Below are 18766 nucleotides of genomic sequence, written 5' to 3' on the forward strand. Positions count from 1 at the left end.
TATGTGACCGTTACTATGAATGAAGTTCTTTCCACCACATCATGCTGTCTTTCACAATCACAATCTAATACAGCTACAGGTGACTATAGAAGGGAGTGAGCCACTGAGGACTAAGAGAGACCAAGCAGACTTTGAGTCTCCTCACTAGCCTGACCTTGTCCCACAGAGAGCTTCTGGGACAGTCTGAACTGGGCCACAGTTCCAAATGGGGAAAGTTTGGGGTGACGACTTTCCCACTTCAATGATTTATTTCATTGCTTGGCTCCCACTCTTTTCCTCCTTAATCACTGTCACCATCTTCTGTGACTTCAGTGTTCATACTGGGGACCCTTCTAATAGTTTTATGAGTGGTGGTGGTGGTGGTAATGATGATGACAAAAATAATAACTGACATTTCCACAGAGCTTGAGGCTTTCAATTGCTTTGCAGACATTACATCATTTGAGTCTCCTAAGAACCACGTGGTAGATACTAACAGTATCATTAACCCTGTTTTACAGATGAGGAAGCAGTCCGAGAAGTTAGGCAAATTGCCCCTAGTCACACAGCTTAGAAGAATCAGAGGTAGTTTTGCCTCTAATCATGTGTGGATTGGTTTTGCTGGATTTTTTTTCCTCCTCTTTGTGTGTGTGTGTGTGTGTGTGTGTGTGTGTCTTAAATCTTTGTTATAAGGGGTGGGTCTCTGGGAGGGAGAGGAAAGATATGGGAGAATCTAGGTGATGAAAAAATAAAAGGTGGAATAAAAATCTATTAAGAAATAATCAGAGGTAGGATTTGAAAGCAGGTTTAAGCTGTTTTGTAAATCCAAAACTCTTATCCACCACACCACACCCTGACACCTCAAATCATTAATCCCCTCAACTTCCATAATCTTCAATTCCATGGTTGCCGACAAGAGAAGATAAGACTCTTGGGCTTCCAGCATTGCCTCTGAGATCCTGGACTCTGAAATTCCCCTCTGATCACAATCCCTTACCTTTCTCTCTCTTTCTCCCCACTCCTCAATCTGCTGTTTACTCTCATCATGACCTTCAGTCCCTCAGTCTTTCCCTGTTCTCAGTTTATCATCCCTGTTCTGATTTGATTTCCCTTCATTCACAGCCTTGAATGCCATTTCAACAAGGTAGAGAGTAGAGCTCTATCCTCAAATCCCTTCCTCCCTTGACCTTTCAGTGACCCCCACATCAATGACCCCAATCCTGAATAATTCCTCCTCTGCTCTGATCCCTGAGATACCCAGCACTATGGGCAGAAGTCTCAAAATTGATTGGTCCCATTGCAAATTCATACTAATCTGCATTGCTATCACTACATTGAAATCCTTCTTTTAATTTTTGACCCCTCTCATGCCCTGCCTAAGCAGCTGTTCTAAACCTTCCCCTCTTTCTTTGAACAGCCAACTTCACCTCCACTCCTCTCTTAGCAAATTTCTTGCCTCCTTCATTGACAAGACTTCTCCAGTTCTCCTCTTCCACACCTCAAAACTTCCCTTTGTCTTCCTTTACCTGTCCTCTTCATTGGCTCTTCAGTCTCAGAGGATGGGTTGGCTTTCCTTGCCAAGGCTAACTGCTGCATTTATGCCTTTAATCTGATCCCCTTCTGTCTCCTCTAGGGTCCCATTCCAATGGTTTCCTCACTATCTTTGCTCTTTCCCAAGTCTCTACTGGTTCCCTACATGGCCCCCTCCACCCCTGCCCCCAATCTAGAAATGAATAGGCTTCTCTTCACCCCCAAACACATACCTACAAAAACTCCTTTAGACCCTCCAACCCTCCTCTTTCTTCCCCTTCTTATTGCTATGATTCTAGAAAGGCTAGTCTACATTCATTGCCATTTCTTCCTTGTCACCCACTAACTCATTCCTCAATCCTTTCATTCTAGTTTCTGACTCCCTGGCTTGACTAAAACTTTTTTCCCCTAGGTCACTAATGACAACTGCCAAATCCAGAGGACTTTTCTGTCTTCATCTTCCTTGATCTTGCAGATCTGTGAAACTGACCACTTCCTTTCTTGATGCCGTCTCCTCCCTGTGTTTCCATGGCACTCTCTTCCTGTCTCTCCTGCTACCTGACTGCTTCTTCTCCATACCCTTTGCTGATCTGTCTTGTTTTTTTGTTTTTTTTTTTTTTGCGAGGCAATGGGGGTTAAGTGACTTGCCCAGGGTCACACAGCTAGTAAGTATCAAGTGTCTGAGGCCGGAATTGAACTCAGGTACTCCTGAATCCAGGGCCAGTACTTTATCCACTGCACCACCTAGCTTCCCCCTGTCTTTGATGACATAGTGTAAAGAATGTCAGATTTGAAGTCAGCTCACCCGAGTTCTAATCCTGACTGCTATTTATGAGTAACTTATGTGATCTTTTTGGATCTATAAAATGAGTTGTTGGATGAAATGATCTTTTAGCTTCTTTCTAGCTTTAAGTCCTGTGATCCCAAGTTAGAGGTGTAAGTGTGGACATCCCCCAAGCCTTTGTCCTCACTCATCTTCTTTCCTTTGCTTATACTCTCTCGATTGGCAATCTTACCCATTCATATGGCTTTGATGATCACTTCCATATGTGTGCCTCTCATTCACTTGGAAGGTTATTTACTGAGCACCTACTATGCTCCAGGCGAAGATGAAATAGTCCCTGCTCTCAAGAAGCTTACACTTTATTGAAAGGAAGCATAGCCAGATAAGTAAATACAAAGTAATTTTAATGGGGAGTGGGGAATAGGACCAACCACCTGGGGAATGAGGAAGGGTCTAGCATCAGAGGTGGTACTTGAGCTGAGCCCTGAAGGGAGCCAGGGATCTTGAGGGACAGACGTATGGATGGAGGCCATTCCAGGGATTCTTGGCAAGGTATAGCCTATACAAAAGCATCAAGGGGGGAGATGTAGGAAAAAGGTCATTTTGGCAGGAACTCAGAATGTATGAGAGAGAAATCATGGGAAATAACTCTAGAAGGATAGATTGGATTCATATTGTGGAGGTCTAGACATCTCAGCTTGTATTTTAGCTCAATGGCAACAGGAAGTCGCTGAAGCTTTTTGAGAAGGTGGGGCATGACACAGTAAGACTTATATCATATTAATATCTATTTGGTGGCTCTATGCCACGTCAGTATATTCAGTGCAATTCCTCCCCCAGGTATCTGCTCTACATTGCCCACTGCCTTCTGCATACCTTCATCTGGATGTCCCACAAGTACTTCACATTTAAACATGTCTAAGCCTGAATTTGTTGTCTTTCTACAAAAACCTCCTCACTCTAACTTCCCAGTTTCTGTTGACAACACCACCGGCTTCCTGTCACTCAGACTTGAAACCTCTTTGACTCTTTTCTGTTCTGTGCTACCCACATCTGGTCAACCACCTCAGCTTTTTGACTGTACCTCCGTGATCTTTTGAAACCATCCTCTCTTCTTCACTTTACCTGCTGCCACCCTATTATCTCCATTATGCCAGGTCCTCATCATTTCTGATTTAGAAAAGTGATTTAGCTTCCTAACTGATCCCTGGCTTCCAGCTTCTCCCCTCTCTGATCCATCCTTCATAGAGCTGTGTTGTTTTTCATCTTTAGTGCCTTGCACACCATAGGAGGATTTAAGCTGTGCTTGACCTCTGAGGAAACTGTACCTCGGATTGGAAGAAAAACCTTTCTGAGAAGTCCCTGGGATCCAGGACCAATCCCCTCCCTTTCCTGCCTGACCTTGTTTCCCAGCTTTACTAGCTAGCATGTCAAGGACTTGGAGATACCTGCCTTGATAGTCATCTTGCCCTATTTGTTGCCTAAGTTTCTTCATCTACAGATCCTCTGACTTTCCTTTGGAGAGAATTTCAAGGATAGATTAGAGAGGAGACTTTATTTGGGGTCTTGGCTCTTCACTATGTATAACCATGAGCATGTCACCATGAGTCTCTGTTAGCAAATCTGTCAAATGGGGAGAACATTACCTTTGCAGGAAAGTGGTTTAGAAAGTATAAGGTACTGGACAAATGTAAAACACTAGTATTGTAGACAGAATGTTGAACCTAGAGTCAGGGGAAGACCTAGATTCATATCCTACCTTTGACTTACTAGTGAGGTGATCCTAGGCAAATCATTTAACCTCATGTGCCTGAAGCAACATCCTAAGTAAGATTTACTGTCCAAGGTCCCTTCCAACTGGGAGCTTTAGTACAACTACTAAATCATAGACAGGTCACAATCTGCACTGGTGAAGGGAATTCCCACACCAGGAGTTTTCCTCCATTGATGAAATCACAGATCCTCCTCCACACATTCATGTACTGTTCCTATATAAAAAGCACAAAGATGACTAAGAACAGTCAGTTCAAACCAATAAACATTTATTAAACCTAGCCTTGTTCCTATCCTTAGGCTCATCCCTCCCCCTGAAACTTAAATATCCCAAATGGCCCCATTCTTTATGATTAATGGCAAAAAAATAAAATAAAAATCAACAGCTCTCTAGTCTTTCTGCTTAGAAGGGGCTACCTAGGTGGGATGGTCATGGCTAAAGAGGGATGTTGGAAGCTCCAGAAAGCTGCTTACCCCATGATTTTGACTCCAGCCTTCTCTCCAGTATCTTTTTTGAAGCCTTTGCTTCAGGTAGATCTTAGACCTTGAAGCACCAGACTCACTGACTCCATCCACCCTAGATGTGCCCTTCATTACCACTCATCTAGACGTCAAAGCCTTCTAAGAGGCCCTTCCACCTCCGGTTCTTCCTACATACCACTGACATACTTTTCCTCGTTATGGCTGGCTCTGATCACACCACCCCTCCCCTCAAACCCCCTGACTGCCTCCCATCACCCATGAATGATGAAGGCCCTCTTTCATCTGGCTCCAACCTACTTTTCTTGCCATATTTCACATTACTCCCCATCACAAACTCTATGCTTCAGCTATGGTGAACTATTTACCATCTTCCTGTGTGCTTCTCTGACCTCAAGACTTTCCTGGCAAGATTCTCTGTTCCTAGAATGCTCCTGCTGGCCCATCTCGGCCTGCTCAATTTCTTCTCATCTTTCGAGTCCTTGTTAAAATCTCACCTTGTCTCTGAAGCCTTCCTAGGTCTACCCACTGAGCCAGTAAAGGATCCTGCTTTATTCACAACATCTTCAAAGAACACTTCCATGCCCCTCTCTTACATACTTATTATGCATCCTACCCCAACACTTACTTGCTGTGTAAATGTAGGCAAGTTGCTTACATTGTTACCCCATCTGCACCTGTGCTTTAACACCGTAACAATAAAGACATGAATTTAATAAGCAGAGACTGTGTTTCATTGCTATAGTTAACTGTGTATATATTAAATCCTTTTAGTAGACTAGGCTCTAGTGGAGACCACATCTGATCCAAGCTCTGTATCTCTGCACTGGGACCTGGTCGGAGCTTAATAACTATATATTTACATTAAAAAAATATGTTATTTACATTCAACGGGTCCCCAGCTCCAACCCATATTGGTGTTTTTTTCTCAAGTCCTTTTTCCTAACTCTAAAGCATGTTTCTTTTTTGTTTGTTTTTTTGGGGGCAGGGCAATGAGTATTAAGTGACTTGCCCAGGGTCACACAGCTAGTAAGTGTTGTGTGTCTGAGTCCGAATTTTGAACTTGGGTCCTCCTGAATCCAGGGCCAGTGCTTTATCCACTGTGCCACCTAGCTGCCCCCTACTCTAAAGCATTTAACACTGATGACCAAGAATACTCATTCAGTTTTTGAGTCACTGTTCTCCCTTAGCTAGCCTATTCTGATTTGTCTGCTCCTTCTCAGCCTCCTTTGCTGGATCATCATCCAAGCAAAACAACGAATATTCCAACCTAGGCCTTCTTGTTTTCTCTCTACATACTCGCTCCTGGTGATCTCATCATCCTTGATTATCTCTATGTAATAACAACAATAATAATAATAGCTGGCATTTATATAATGCTTTAAGGTTTGCAAAGTGCTTTTCATATACCTTTTCATTATACTCTCACAAAAGCCTATAGAAATAAATGCTATTATTATTATTATTATTCCCCCCCCCCTTTTTTTTAGTGAGGCTAGTTAGGTATTAAGTGTCTGAGGCTGGATTTGAACTCAGGTACTCCTGACTCCAGGGCTGGTGCTCTATCCACTGAGCCATCTAGCTGCCCCATTATTCCCTTTTTATAGATGAAGAAACTGAGGCTTGGGGACTGAGGCCTTCCAGACTTCAAGTCCAGGGCTCTCTCTTACCATGGCACCTCACTAGATCTATGACATCTATGTATATGACTTTCAGATCCATAGATCCAGCCCTAGTTTCTCTCCTGAAGCTCTAATTCCATTGTCACCAACATCCTGTTGGGACATTTCCAACTGGGCATCCAAAAGGAAACTTGTATTTCCTCCTATATCCATCTCTCCTCCAAATAAGCTCACTTCTGTTGAGAGTACCACCATCCTCCTAATCATGCAGGTTTGCTACTTTGGAGTCACCCTTAACTCTTTTCTCTCCTTTAATTCCCTGTCATCAGATCTAATCAATTGCCAAGTCTTGGGTTCTGCCTCTTTTACATCCTTTCTCTTCTCTTCACTCACACAGTCACCACCTAGCTTAGCCCTGAATTGCCCCTTGCCTGGATGATTGCCATCAGCTTCCTAATTGGATTCCCCACTTCTAGCCTCTCCCATCTCTAATCTATACCCTCTGTATCTGACAGAAGAATCTTCCTATAGCACAAATCTGACTATTCTGTTCCCTACTCAAGGACCTTCAATGGCTTTTAGAATAAAATACCAAGCCCTCAGCTCAGCCCTTTACGATCTGGCTCCAGGCCACCATTTCAGGCTTATTGTAAATGATCTCACTTCATGTACTCCACATTCTAGCCACACTGGCCCACTTGATGTTCCCTAAGCTCTGCATTGCATTTCTCACCTCCCTGGCTTCCCTCAAGGTTTAGTTCATGTGCTGCTTCCTATGGGGAGCCCTTCCTGATGTCTTTGGTGGTTGGAATCTCTCTCTTCAATCATCGGGTAGACCGGATGTTTATGTGTTGTATCCCCCAGTAGAGATTAAGCTCCTTAGGGGCAGGGACTCTTTTCTTTTGTCATTGTTTCCTCGGAATCTAGCATGGTGCCTTGTACATTAGCCTTTCATAAGTACTGGTTGGATGACACTATACTCTAGAGAAAAAGAAAGACTCCTTGTTCTGTGTGTCTGTCCATTCTCATCTTATACAGAAATTAGAACTGGAAGGTTTCTTAGAGGTCATCTATTCCAACTCCATCTTACAGATGAAGAAGCTGACGATCATGGAAGTGACTCTCCCCAGGCCAGGAGCCAAGAATCTTGGTCTTCTCCCTGCTGGCCTATACCTCTTTCTATTGCCTGTAATTTCATGTTCCCATAGGTGTATCCAGTGGAATACAATGTACCTGAAAAAGTTAACAAAGGTTGGAAATTCACATGTATCACAGACTACCTGGGGTTTGGAGAAATTCAGGCTAACACTTGGCTCCTTAGGATAAAAAAAAAAACAACCTGGAGATAATTCTATTTTAGAAATAACTTGCTAAGGGGTGGTGGTGGGGGGAGAATGGATGAGCACACATTCACATCCATTTTCTCAAAATACATGCAGCTCTCTCACATGTATACAACACACACACACACACACACACACTTCCTTCCCACCTTTCTTCATTAAGCCATCAATCAAATTAATGATTGTGTGAATGACCCCAGGGCTGGGAGACAGGACACCTGGGTTTCACCTTCCTACTAATTAGCCACAATCCTCCTCTGCCCTGATTATTGTGGGGATCAGAGCATGTATGTGAAAACACTTTGCAAACCTTAAAATGCCATATAAAATGCCAGCTATTTAAAAATAATTACAGTGAAAGAGTTAGACTAGATGATCTCTAAGGTTCTATCCAATTAGAAAATTTTGAGAGTTTAAGTATTTACTAAGAATGTACTGGGGCAGCTAGGTGGCACAGTGGATAGAGCACCAGCCCTGGAGTCAGGAGTACCTGAGTTCAAATTCGGCCTCAGACATTTGACACTTGCTAGCTGTGTGACCCTGGGCAAGTCACTTAACCCCAATTGCCTCACAAAAAAAAAATAATAATCTACAACATTCAGAACTCTATATAGTCAACTTCTTTTGGGGGAATTCAAATATCCAGTCCCTGGCTTCAAGCAACTTAGAATATTTAGATGGAGAGTTAAGATATGCATACAAGAAAAATTATTAACACAAATTAATATATGAATCAAATAAGTGTGGCTGACAAGTATCGTGGGAAGGAAAACTCACTTTGAGTGGAGTAATCAGGGCAAACTTCATGGGAGAGGTAGAATTTGAGTTGGCTCTTGAAGGAGGAAAATAATTCAGAGAGGAAGGGATAAGGCATTGCAGGGAAACTCTTTAAACAGAAGAGAAGTCAGGTAAGGGCACAGTGTAGTCAGGGGACTGGGAGCAGGTTTTGGCTGGACCATGAGGTCAAATGTACTTGGGGGGGGGGAGATAATGTGGTGCCAGATTATAGAAGGCTTTGAATGCCAGGCTAAAGAGTTTATACCTTATCCTGTAGGCCATGGGGAGTCACTGAAGTACTCTGAACTGGAACTGTCTTATTTCTTCCACGCTATGAAAGAGTTGCTCAGGGCTCTTCTCTCTTAGCTTGTCTTCTGATGAATTTAGCTATCTGGGCTCAGAGACACCAGTCACTGGAAGACTGGAGCTATTATGAACTCACTGGGAATAACACCCATAAAAAACCTCAGGTGCCATATTTACTGATACACAGAGACAACACCCAGGGAGCTCTAGGGCCTCCAGAGCAGAATAACCAGAAGGAAGAAATGCTAACACTGGGGATCTGTTAACTTTCTTCACCTAGGTCTCTCCTTCATCCTCCTTCTACTTCTTAGATTATCTGTGTTGTTGCTCCAGGTTCACATGGAAATGAAGAGGTGCAAGCCTAGAGGGGCTTAGTTGCCCAAGGTTGCACTGTAAATTGAGATCAGGTATCTCAGCTGAAGTTGAAATGGTGGATAAAGCGCCAGCCCTGGATTCAGGAAGACCTGACTGAGTTCAAATCCGGCCTCAGACACTTGACACTTACTAGCTGTGTGACCCTGGGCAAGTCACTTAACCTCCATTGCCCTGCCCCCCCCCCAAAAGTAAAGTCCCCCTGAGGAAAGATTTGAGTAGGTTCATATACCCTCTCTTTATAACTCTTCTATGCCCCATTCCCACTTCCTAAGGCTTCTGGGAAAGAGGCTCAGGTACCCCTTCGAGCTAGCTATGATATAACACCCTTGGAAAAATATGGTAGTCCATTGAGCAATTCCTGGCAGGAATGATAGCTTTGGAAGATATCTTACAGAATACAGGATGTTAAGAGGTAGAATGAATTAATGTAGGAAAATTGAGGCCAAAGAGGGAAAAGATGTTTGTCCAAGGTCAAGGAATAATGAACAATAGAAGTCAGGGGACTTAATTTCTAGCCCCAACTCTATGTGATCCTATGTGATCAATAAATACAATTTGGACATCTAGCATGTGCAAGCTGTCACCTTCCTGGGCCTCAGTTTCTTAATCTGTAAAGTGGAGACAGTGATATCTCACTGGGTTATGAGCATCAAATGGGAGAAAAGATATAAAAGTGTACATAGCAATGCAGTGAGGTCTCATCAAAGATATGGGAAACTGCTTGGTGCAGAGATGGAAGGAAGGCTGAATTTGGAGTTGGTTCGAATCCTAGATTGGATGCTAATTATCTGGGTGACCTTGGGCAAATGACTTCTCTCTAAGCTTCATCTGTAAAGTGAAAAGGTTGAACTAGATGAACTCCAAAGCCCCTTCTAGCACTTAATCTATGTTCCTAGCACCATTTTGGAAACATTTTTCTCTCAGGAGTGTCTGATTTCAGGGGCAACTGTACCATCCTTGTCCTCATAACAGGATGAGGTTAACTAAGAAGCCACCAGCAGAAAAACCTATTCTCTCCAAGTCAGTTTCCCTCTTAGTTTACATAGCATTTAGAAGGGGTAGGAGTTGGCAGTAGGGAAAGATTCACTAGAAGTTTATTTCCATTTAAATAGAATACTTCCCGGGACCCACCCAGGGTTCTCAGGATCTGTCTTATTCAGTCTTGAATCCTCTCTCCCTCTCAACCTGGGAGAAAAGAAGCATGGCAGATGAAAAGGGGCTATCTGAGCCCCAGATTGGAAGAAGCATACATGCAACCCATTAAAGCTTAGGAAGAATCTGAGCTTCCCTCCCCCTCCAAAACAAAAGAATCCCCCACCTCCAAACTCCCCACACACTTGGGGAAAGAGTCAGGTACCCAAACTGAAATAGCTTAGGGCATTCAGGTAACTTCTCTCTTTGATCCCTGCAAGGGAAGGAATCACTGTACCATTTACATCTTATTGGATGAGCCTTTCTAGGAAAGTAAACACGGTGGAAAAGCAGAGGTCTTTGGGATTGGATGGTTGGACTGGGGAGTGGGAAGGGGAGATCCTGGGAAAGGTTCTCAGAATTTCCAGAACAAAGCTCCACACTCCACTCAGAGAGCTAACGGGCTAGCTGCTCCATTGTTCTTACAGATCAAATGAGAGCATGGATTTCCGGGGAGTCAATCTGTCCTTCCCAAAGGGCAGCACCCACAGAACCGAATGGTCCAAAAGGAGAGTTCCACTAGCGGTCCGGGTTTGTCCCTTCGAAATGAAACCTCGAGGGTTGGGGGTAGGCAGGACTGCAGGCAGTTCCTTTTTCTAAGAACAATACCTTATTAAAGCACTTCATCTCATTTGCCTCTCACAACTCGGTGAGGTCCTAAGTTCAAGCATATGGTCTCGTTATTATATCCCTATCACGGGTGAGGAAACCGAGGCAAAGTGCCTTGTCCGGGGTCACATAGCTAGCATGTGACAGGACCTGGATTGGAAGCCGGGTCTCCTGGCTTCCTGGAGAGTGCTCTTTTCACTACACAACCCACCCTCCCACATTTCTTTTCACAGGGTGGACCTGGTTGGGGATCGGTGCTTTTGGTGACCCCTCCTTCCTCCTTCTGCTCCCCACCTCCCAAGCCCGGGTCAGCACAGCAGAAGCTCCAGGAAGACAAGGGGGGAGGCCCGAAGGGGGTTATCGAGAGGAAGCTCCTCCCTCTTTCCCCTCCTTTCTGCAGGATCTGAAGCGCCCCCGAAGGAGGGGGGGATCCCCCCCATCACCGCTCCTTCCAACCCTCTCCCCAGCACAGTGTGTGCCCCCTCCCTCGGAGAAGAAAGGGGGAGCGGGCAGGAATCCTGGCGGAGCAAGGATAAGGGGAACCAGAGGGGAGGAGGGGGCGGCGGCTGCTGGGTTGAGCTGAGACACAAAGAGATGTCCTTCAACCGAGTCCAGGCTGCCTGGTGATGCAAGGAAGAGGAAGGGGAGAGGGACAGGGAGAAAGAGGGGAGGGTGATGAAAGCTGGGGCAAGGTGACAACCCCTTCCACTTCCCCACCACCCCCTGTCGCTCACCTGCGGGCTGCTCATCCCGGAGCCCTAGGGAGGGGGGCTCCTCCCCACTCCCCGCCCAGAGTGCTCTATGGGCAGGTGCATCCCCCGGGGAGGGGGCGCGGTGCTTGCCCTTCCTTCCCCCTCCCCCCCGCCACCCCGGGGGAGGGGGAAACACAATGGCCTCGTGGGGGTGGGGTGGGGGCCCCAGGTAGCGCGGGGCGGGGGCGCGGGCGCGTCTTACCTGGGCAGAAGCTGCAGAAAGCGGCGCCGAACGGTGGAATGGTCCCGGGCGCCAAGCCTTCAGCCCCGGCCCGTTTGCCAGCCGGCCGGCTGTGGTCCGGGGTCCGGCGTCCGGGTCCGGGGCTGGCAGGCGGGATCTCAGGGAGCCTCGGCCATTTGCGCCGGTTCCTGCCTGGGGAGGGGGCGCGCTGGGGCTGGCTCGGTGCCCCGGCCCCCGGGGAGCTGGAGGGTCCGGGCGCAGATCTCGGGGAGCCGGGGGCAGCGGCGGCTCCTCAAATGCGCGCCACGGGGAGGAGGAGGAGGAGAACGAGGAGGTCAGGGGCTGGGTACCTCCTTCGGCTTCCTCTCGGCCGAGCGGGGCTCCCCAGCGGGGTGGCCCCGCTGCCCGAGCTGCCCGGCTTGGCCCCGACCGCTCAGTTCCATCCCAGCATCTCCCGGCCCCGGGCGGGGCTACCTCGGCCCCGGCCCGGCCCCAGCCCGCCCCGCCCCACCGCACACCTGCCCCGCGCTCGAGGAAAGCTCAGGTCCCCGCGCGAGCCTGGCAGCCCTTGCTTTTCACCGCCCAGGGGCACAGATTGTCCCCTGTCTTGGTTAGCCTGGGCGCCCTCCGCGCCTGGCCTCTGCCGCCGCCGCCTCCCACCCTCCCAGCCTGCCTGCCCGCCCGCCTGCCCGCCCGCCTGCCTGCCTGCCTGCCGCCTGTCTCCACCTCTCGGGTGCGCCAGCAGTCTGCTGGGTCCTAGAGACCGTTCTTCCTTCCCTTCCCCCCCCCCCCCCCCCCCCCCCCGCAACACAAACACACCTTTTACCCCACACGGTTTCTAGGTCAAAGCCCAGGGGGGCTAGTAGTAATGAGGTTAGTCCAGTCTTGAACCATAGAACCCTAGCGCTAGAAAGGTTGTATAGTCCATTCATTCTCTTGTCTCCTTGGGTGTCCGAGCTACCTCAGTTAAGAAACCTTGAAAAGGGGATCCTTAAGCTGTTGAGGGAGTATTGTGAAAACTCCTCTCCATGGACCCTCACCCAAAACATTTCCTCAGGCTGCTGTCAATGGTGATGGAAAACGGATAAGGGCCACCTCTATATTTTTGGGTGGTCCTGGAGGCCAGGGTACCACTAGAAAGCGTTGCATCCAGAGAACAATGTGGCTGAACTGGGTTAATTGGAACTGGGCTGAAGTGAAGACAGCCAGCTGCCCCCAAAGCCCAGATTCTAGGCCCCACAGGAATCTGTGCAGGGAGAAGACAGCAGCCCTGAGCTAAGAGTGCTTTTGAACCAATTCGGTGGGGGTGGGGGTGGGGGTAGTAGTGAGGACATGACTCCCTACCTGCAATGCAAAGGCTAGGGCTTTTGTTAAGGGCCATTTATGGGCATCACTGGCTTGAGTAATCTGCATCTGTGTCACTATATGTGACCTTGGGCAAGTCATTAGACCTCTTTGCTTATCTGTTTCCCATTTGTAAAATGAATCTTTTAACAACCCTACCTATTCAAAATCCTATATTCCTATATCAGAGCTATAGAAGGTATCTTGGCAATGATCTAATCCAAAACTATTATTTTACAGATGATGAAACTGAGACCCATATAAGTTAATACATATAGTTTATTTTATTTTATTTTTTGGTGAGGCAATTGGGGTTAAGTGACTTGCCCAGGGTCACACAGCTAGTAAGTGTTAAGTGTCTGAGGCCGGATTTGAACTCAGGTCCTCCTGACTCCAGGGCCGGTGCTCTATCCACTGCGCCACCTAGCTGCCCCCATATAGTTTATTTTTAACATCTCTTTTAGCTGTTATTCTATAAGGGGAGAGGGAGTAGAAGGGGAAATGGAAAGAGAAGGAGCAGGGGAATGAAACCTTCCTACAGCCGCAGGAACACTTAGAGGTCTTGCTCAAGGTCTTTTGGAGAATGCCCTGTGTCTCCGGCAGGCCGATTCACACTGGGACCAGAGGAGGTAGCCACCTGGGTGGTATGATTAAGGGCCCCGAGAAAGGACCTCTGTCCAAAAATATCTTCCCCATCCGCCTGTCACAGTGCCTGAAATCCCATTAGCTACTCCCTTGGATTCAACTAAAGAAGGGCTCACTTAAATTGCAAATGTGTTTGCACTGGGGAGGGTGACAGTAAGTAGACTGGTAGCAGAAAGAACACTGGCCCAGGAAGTCAGAAAACCTCAGTTTTAGTCTCAGCTCTGCTACTAATTATCCGTTTGACTTTGGGAAAGTCACTAAACCTCTATGGGGCTCAGCTCTCTACTTCGTGAGATGAGGGGGTTGGACTAGAATAGGGATTCTTAACCTTTTTGGCCTCATGGACCCCTCTGGTAGTCTGGCGAAGTCTACCGATCTTTGGTCAGAGCAATGTCTTTAAAGCATACCATAAAATACATAGGATTACAAAGGAAACCAAATATATTGAAACAGTTATCAAAACATTAAAAGTTCCAAGTTCATGTGCCCTCTGAGATCTATCCACAGACCCTCATCCTCCAACCCCAAGTGGAGAATACCATAGACTTGGAATAGTGTCAGCTTTACATGCATTATCTCATCTTGCTCTCATAACTACCTTTCCTGGCAGGTGCTATTATTTCCATTTTGCAGATGAGGTATAGATGAGGATAACTGGCCTCACATTAGGGGCAGACTTTGGAACTAGGTCTTTTTGACTATGAGTCCAGAATGCCGTTCACTAAGCTATGCTGTTTTCATCTCGGTTATCTGAGTTTCCTCTTCTTTGAAACGAGGGGTTTGGATTAGTCGATCTCTGAGGTTGTTTGTGGGGCTGCCATTTTGAGTCTATGAACTGCTTATTCCCTCTTATCAAATCTCAAAGTTGATCTCTCTCATCACTTTCTCCAGGCAGTTCTGAGACTCAAAGGGTCACCTTGGCCTGAAACACAACCTGACCAATTCCTGTGGCTTATAATTGGAATTTGAATTAGAACTGGAAGGTTCCTTAGAGATCAAATCCTCTAGCCCATTTCAACCCTCTTGTTTTATGGACAAGGAGCCTGAGGTTCAGAGAAGTGACCTGCCCCAAATCCCAGAACTGGTGAGTGAATAGAACCTGTGATTAGAACCTAGAAACTAGATTGTCTTGCTCCAAAAAGAGAACTTTTTTAGGACCAAAAGGAGAAAGGGACACAGACAGCCCAACCTGAAGATCTTGGAGATAATGATACATAGGACCGAGTATGAAAGCTGTCTCTCTCTGTCCCTCAAGTCCCATCCCTTCCCTCTAGTGTCCTGGCTTTGATCTCCACCTCATTCAAGTCTCCTGTACCCTACCCCCAAGGCTCTAGTCCTAGCTCTTCCTCCCCCACTCTTCCCGCCTCACTACTCAAGGTGCAGAGAAGTTAGGTTGAATGCAGGGTGTTGAATACTCTCCTGGGGGTGGAGGGAGCCAGCCCCATCTCTGACTCCAGAATGAGACTCCAGTGAGAAGGTTAAGACATCACATGATAGCCCCAGATGCCTGCCGATGGAGGCCGGTGGGGTGTGGTGTTCCTTGGAGCTGACCAGGCAGCTTATAAGAGGGCAGATCCAACCCGCCCCGGGCCTCTTTCTCTAAACTGCCTCCCCAATCATTTCTTTTCTCTCCTCTGCCCTTTTCTATGCTGCCAGGATCTTCCCACTCCACTGGACCCCAAGGCTCCATCAGGAGATTCCTAACTTCGATTCCCCGCCCTAGAGTTGCCAGTAACTCTAGCCGGGAGAGAATCCTGGGCCCCACCCACAACTTTGCTTCAAACTAATTGGAGCTTCGACAGGCTCAAACAGGCCCAAGAGGCCTGTATCCTAATCCTAAATCCCCCCCATTTCCCCCCAATCCCCAGCCCACCCACTGCTAGGGATTTTTAGAATCAGCGCTCCCACCCTAGGGCAGGCAAAGAGGTCTTTTAGTTCAAGCGCTCAGCCCTAGGAGCCAGGGCAGAAGAGCAACACTGGCATGGGGAAAGTTAGTTATCAAGGAAACAGAGGATTGGGCCTGGGACATGACTGGGAGCTGAGTGCTATCAATGAGTATTTCCTGAATTGGAAAAGGAGGGGAGCATCTTTGGAAGGAAGAGGTAGCCTCATCCTACCTTCACTCCCTGGGAGTGTCCTCAGGGAATCATGATTTTGAAGAAAGATGCCCTATCTTAAATTTTGACAAGTCTCCCATGCTCAGCCTTTTCAATACACCAAAGGTCCTTGTGGTTTCTTCAGTTGTTTCGGTCACACCCTCTTCATGATTCCATTTGGAGTTTTCTAGTTCCTCGAGGGGTTGTATACCCATAGATAGATGATAGATGATAGAGATAATCCTTTTGACTATAGGGCCCCAATTCTTCCTTAGAAGGAATTAGTCTCCTCTGGGGTGATCTTCCTCTTTCTCTTGAGGACTAGAGGGAAACTAGGAGTAGGGGTGAGTCAAGGAAAGAGCTGTTATGATGGGGACATCTTTGGCTGAAGGACCCCACAACACTTTCTTTTTTTCCCATTATTTGTTTGTTTGTTTTGGTGAAGCAATTGGGGTTAAGTGACTTGCCCAGGGTCACATAGCTAGCAAGTGTCAAGTGTCTGAGGCTGGATTTGAACTTAGGTCCTCCTGACTCCAGGGCCTGTGCTTTATCCACTGCACCACCTAGCTTCCCCCCCACACACATACACTTTCTGAATCTAATATTACCCTTGCCCTAACAATTCCAGTGGAGTGGAACTATCCTCATTTTACAGATGGATTCTCCAAGTCACAGAGTTTAAATGACCTGTCCACCATCACACAGTCTACTGGTTGAATGACAAAATTCCAGGTGTTCTGTTTTCTGTTTTACTTTTGCTGTGTCCCTGTCTCCTCATTCCCAAAGCCTGAAGGCTCCTTCAGGGACCAAAATTGTGGGAGACTTTATTTTCTCTTATTTCTCTTCTGTTCTCGAATGGGAGGTATTGCCAGTAACAAAGCCTTTAAGCTGATGTTCTTGAGTAAACAGGAAGAAGGAAGGAAGAAAGGAAAGAAACAAATGTTTATTAAATGCCTACCGACATGCTAGGCCCTGTGCTCAATACTTACAAATATTATCTCATTTGGTCTTTGCAACAACCTTGGAAAGTAGGTGCTATTACAGATTACAGATGCCATACTTGTTGGCAATTGCAGATATACATCTACACTGTCTAGCCTTTTCCAAATCAGGTGACAGGTCTTTCTTTTAGCAATTTCTTAGGGTTGAAGGCTTCTGTCCAGAACTAGCCTCCCAGGCTCTCTGGCCCCCCAAGAAATCTACCTTCTCTTACCATCTCCCCTTGTTCCTAACTAGCTCAAGCAGAGCTCTTAGCTAGAAAGTTGCCTGGTCACTGGGTACAGATCTCACTTCCCAAGCCTGATCTTCACCCATATCAGGCAAACCTGTCCCTGCCTCTCCAATTCCACCCCTCACCCTCTTTAATCCTCAGCTTCTCCAGAGATCCTCACCTAACTCTTGCCTCAATTTATTCCTCTTCTCTGTCTTGGTCCCACTTTGCCTTTCATCTTGTAAGAATAGGAATGATGATGATAGTTCACAATTTATAGAGTCCACTGTGATTGCAAAATGTTCAGTATACATTATCTCATTAGAACTGCACAACAGCGGGCAGCTAGGTGGCCGAGTGGTTGAAAGCACTGGCCCTGGATTCAGGAGGACCTGAGTTCAAATCCAGCCTCAGACACTTGACACTTACTAGCTGTGTGACCCTGGGCAAGTCACTTAACCCTCATTGCCTCCAAAGAACTGCACAACAGCCATGGGAGGCAGGCAAAACATTGAATTTTATCCCCATTTTGCACAGGAAGAAACTGAGTCTCAGACCAATGAATTGACTTGTACATGTGGGACTGGAATCCGGGTCTCCTGACTTAGTTTCCTTCAGACTCAGTATGCATGTTCTAATCTATTTGGTGCAAATATTTGCGTGTATTTATAATGTTGTCTCCACTAATAGAATATATGCTCCCAGAGGGCAGGGGCTGTTGTTTCTTTTTGTTTCTTAGTATCCCCAGTGGCCAGCATAGTGACTGGCATATAGTAAGTGATTAATAAATGCTTGTTAATTGTTTAATAAATACAAAAGCATGCATAGACACATACATATAAAACAGCATGAGAAATAGTGGATAATTGCCAGCTTGTGACAAGATCCCAGTTCAATGGAAGCCTTGAAGTATGAAACATAAGTACATGAACACAGTACTTTGCTAGACTGATACAAAGGTAGAAAATTACTTAATCTCTACCTTTTGGGAGTTTACAGAATAGTAATTGCTTCCTTCCTCCATATCCCCCACTAATCATAGAACAAGGAACTCAGGAACACAGACCATACCCATAGCCATGGCATTTGGGCTAAAGATGGTATTCAGACTTGTAACTGGTGGCAAAGTGGCTGAGGATGTGAAGGGAGGCAGGTACATGGGATGGGGATAGGTTAGTCTTCTAGCTAACCCTCTCTTCTCCCATGAGTTGAAGAATCCATTTGCACCCTTATTCTCCAGTGCTGGAAACCTAAGCTTTAGGGACTGTTCTTAGCTTTGCATTCAACCCCACCCCTGGGGATAGACAGCCTAATTCATTTGGTGGGTTCCCTCTGTGTGTACATGTGCACAGAAAGCTGCCAATTTCCTTTTCTCTCCAAGCCAATGAGTGAATGAAGACTTGGCATGCCACTTGGAGAAAGTTGCCAATCCCTGGCAAAGGAGACCAGACATATATATCACACACTTGAAAGGGGCACCTCCTCGGGAAAAGTGTTCTAACCCCCACACTCTGTTGCCTCATCTTAGAAGCAGAGACAGAAGGAAGTTTAGTGGGGACCCTGGAAGGTGGTAAGAGGAGACAAATAAAAAACTGGGAGTAAAGGGGAAGAGCCCTGGGTTCCATGCCTAAATTCTGTGATTCATCTACTAACCCATTGTGTGACTTTGGGCAAGTCACCTGAACTCAGTGGATAATGCTGTCCTCATTTTTAAAATGAGCTCTATGGGGAGACTTCTCAACCTATAGCCTCTTCCCTATCCCTGCCCC

At 46.6% G+C, this 18766-nt stretch overlaps 1 protein-coding gene across 2 annotated transcripts in view; it reads right to left on the bottom strand.

Annotated features, from left to right (window-relative positions):
* Positions 1-18766, bottom strand: part of SBK1 (SH3 domain binding kinase 1) — a 128570-nt gene that overhangs the window by 51900 nt on the left and 57904 nt on the right. Inside the window, exon 1 of one of the 2 annotated variants that reach the window (XM_043982284.1) lies at positions 11724-12182. The exons of the other annotated variant lie outside the window; for it this stretch is intronic. The gene's annotated coding sequence lies outside the window, so the exon portion shown is untranslated. Of the gene's footprint in view, positions 1-11723; positions 12183-18766 lie in introns of those variants that run through there. 2 annotated transcript variants of the gene reach the window in all.

Source organism: Dromiciops gliroides, chromosome 1 (genome assembly GCF_019393635.1).
Source record: "Dromiciops gliroides isolate mDroGli1 chromosome 1, mDroGli1.pri, whole genome shotgun sequence".
NCBI classification, from domain to species: domain Eukaryota; kingdom Metazoa; phylum Chordata; class Mammalia; order Microbiotheria; family Microbiotheriidae; genus Dromiciops; species Dromiciops gliroides.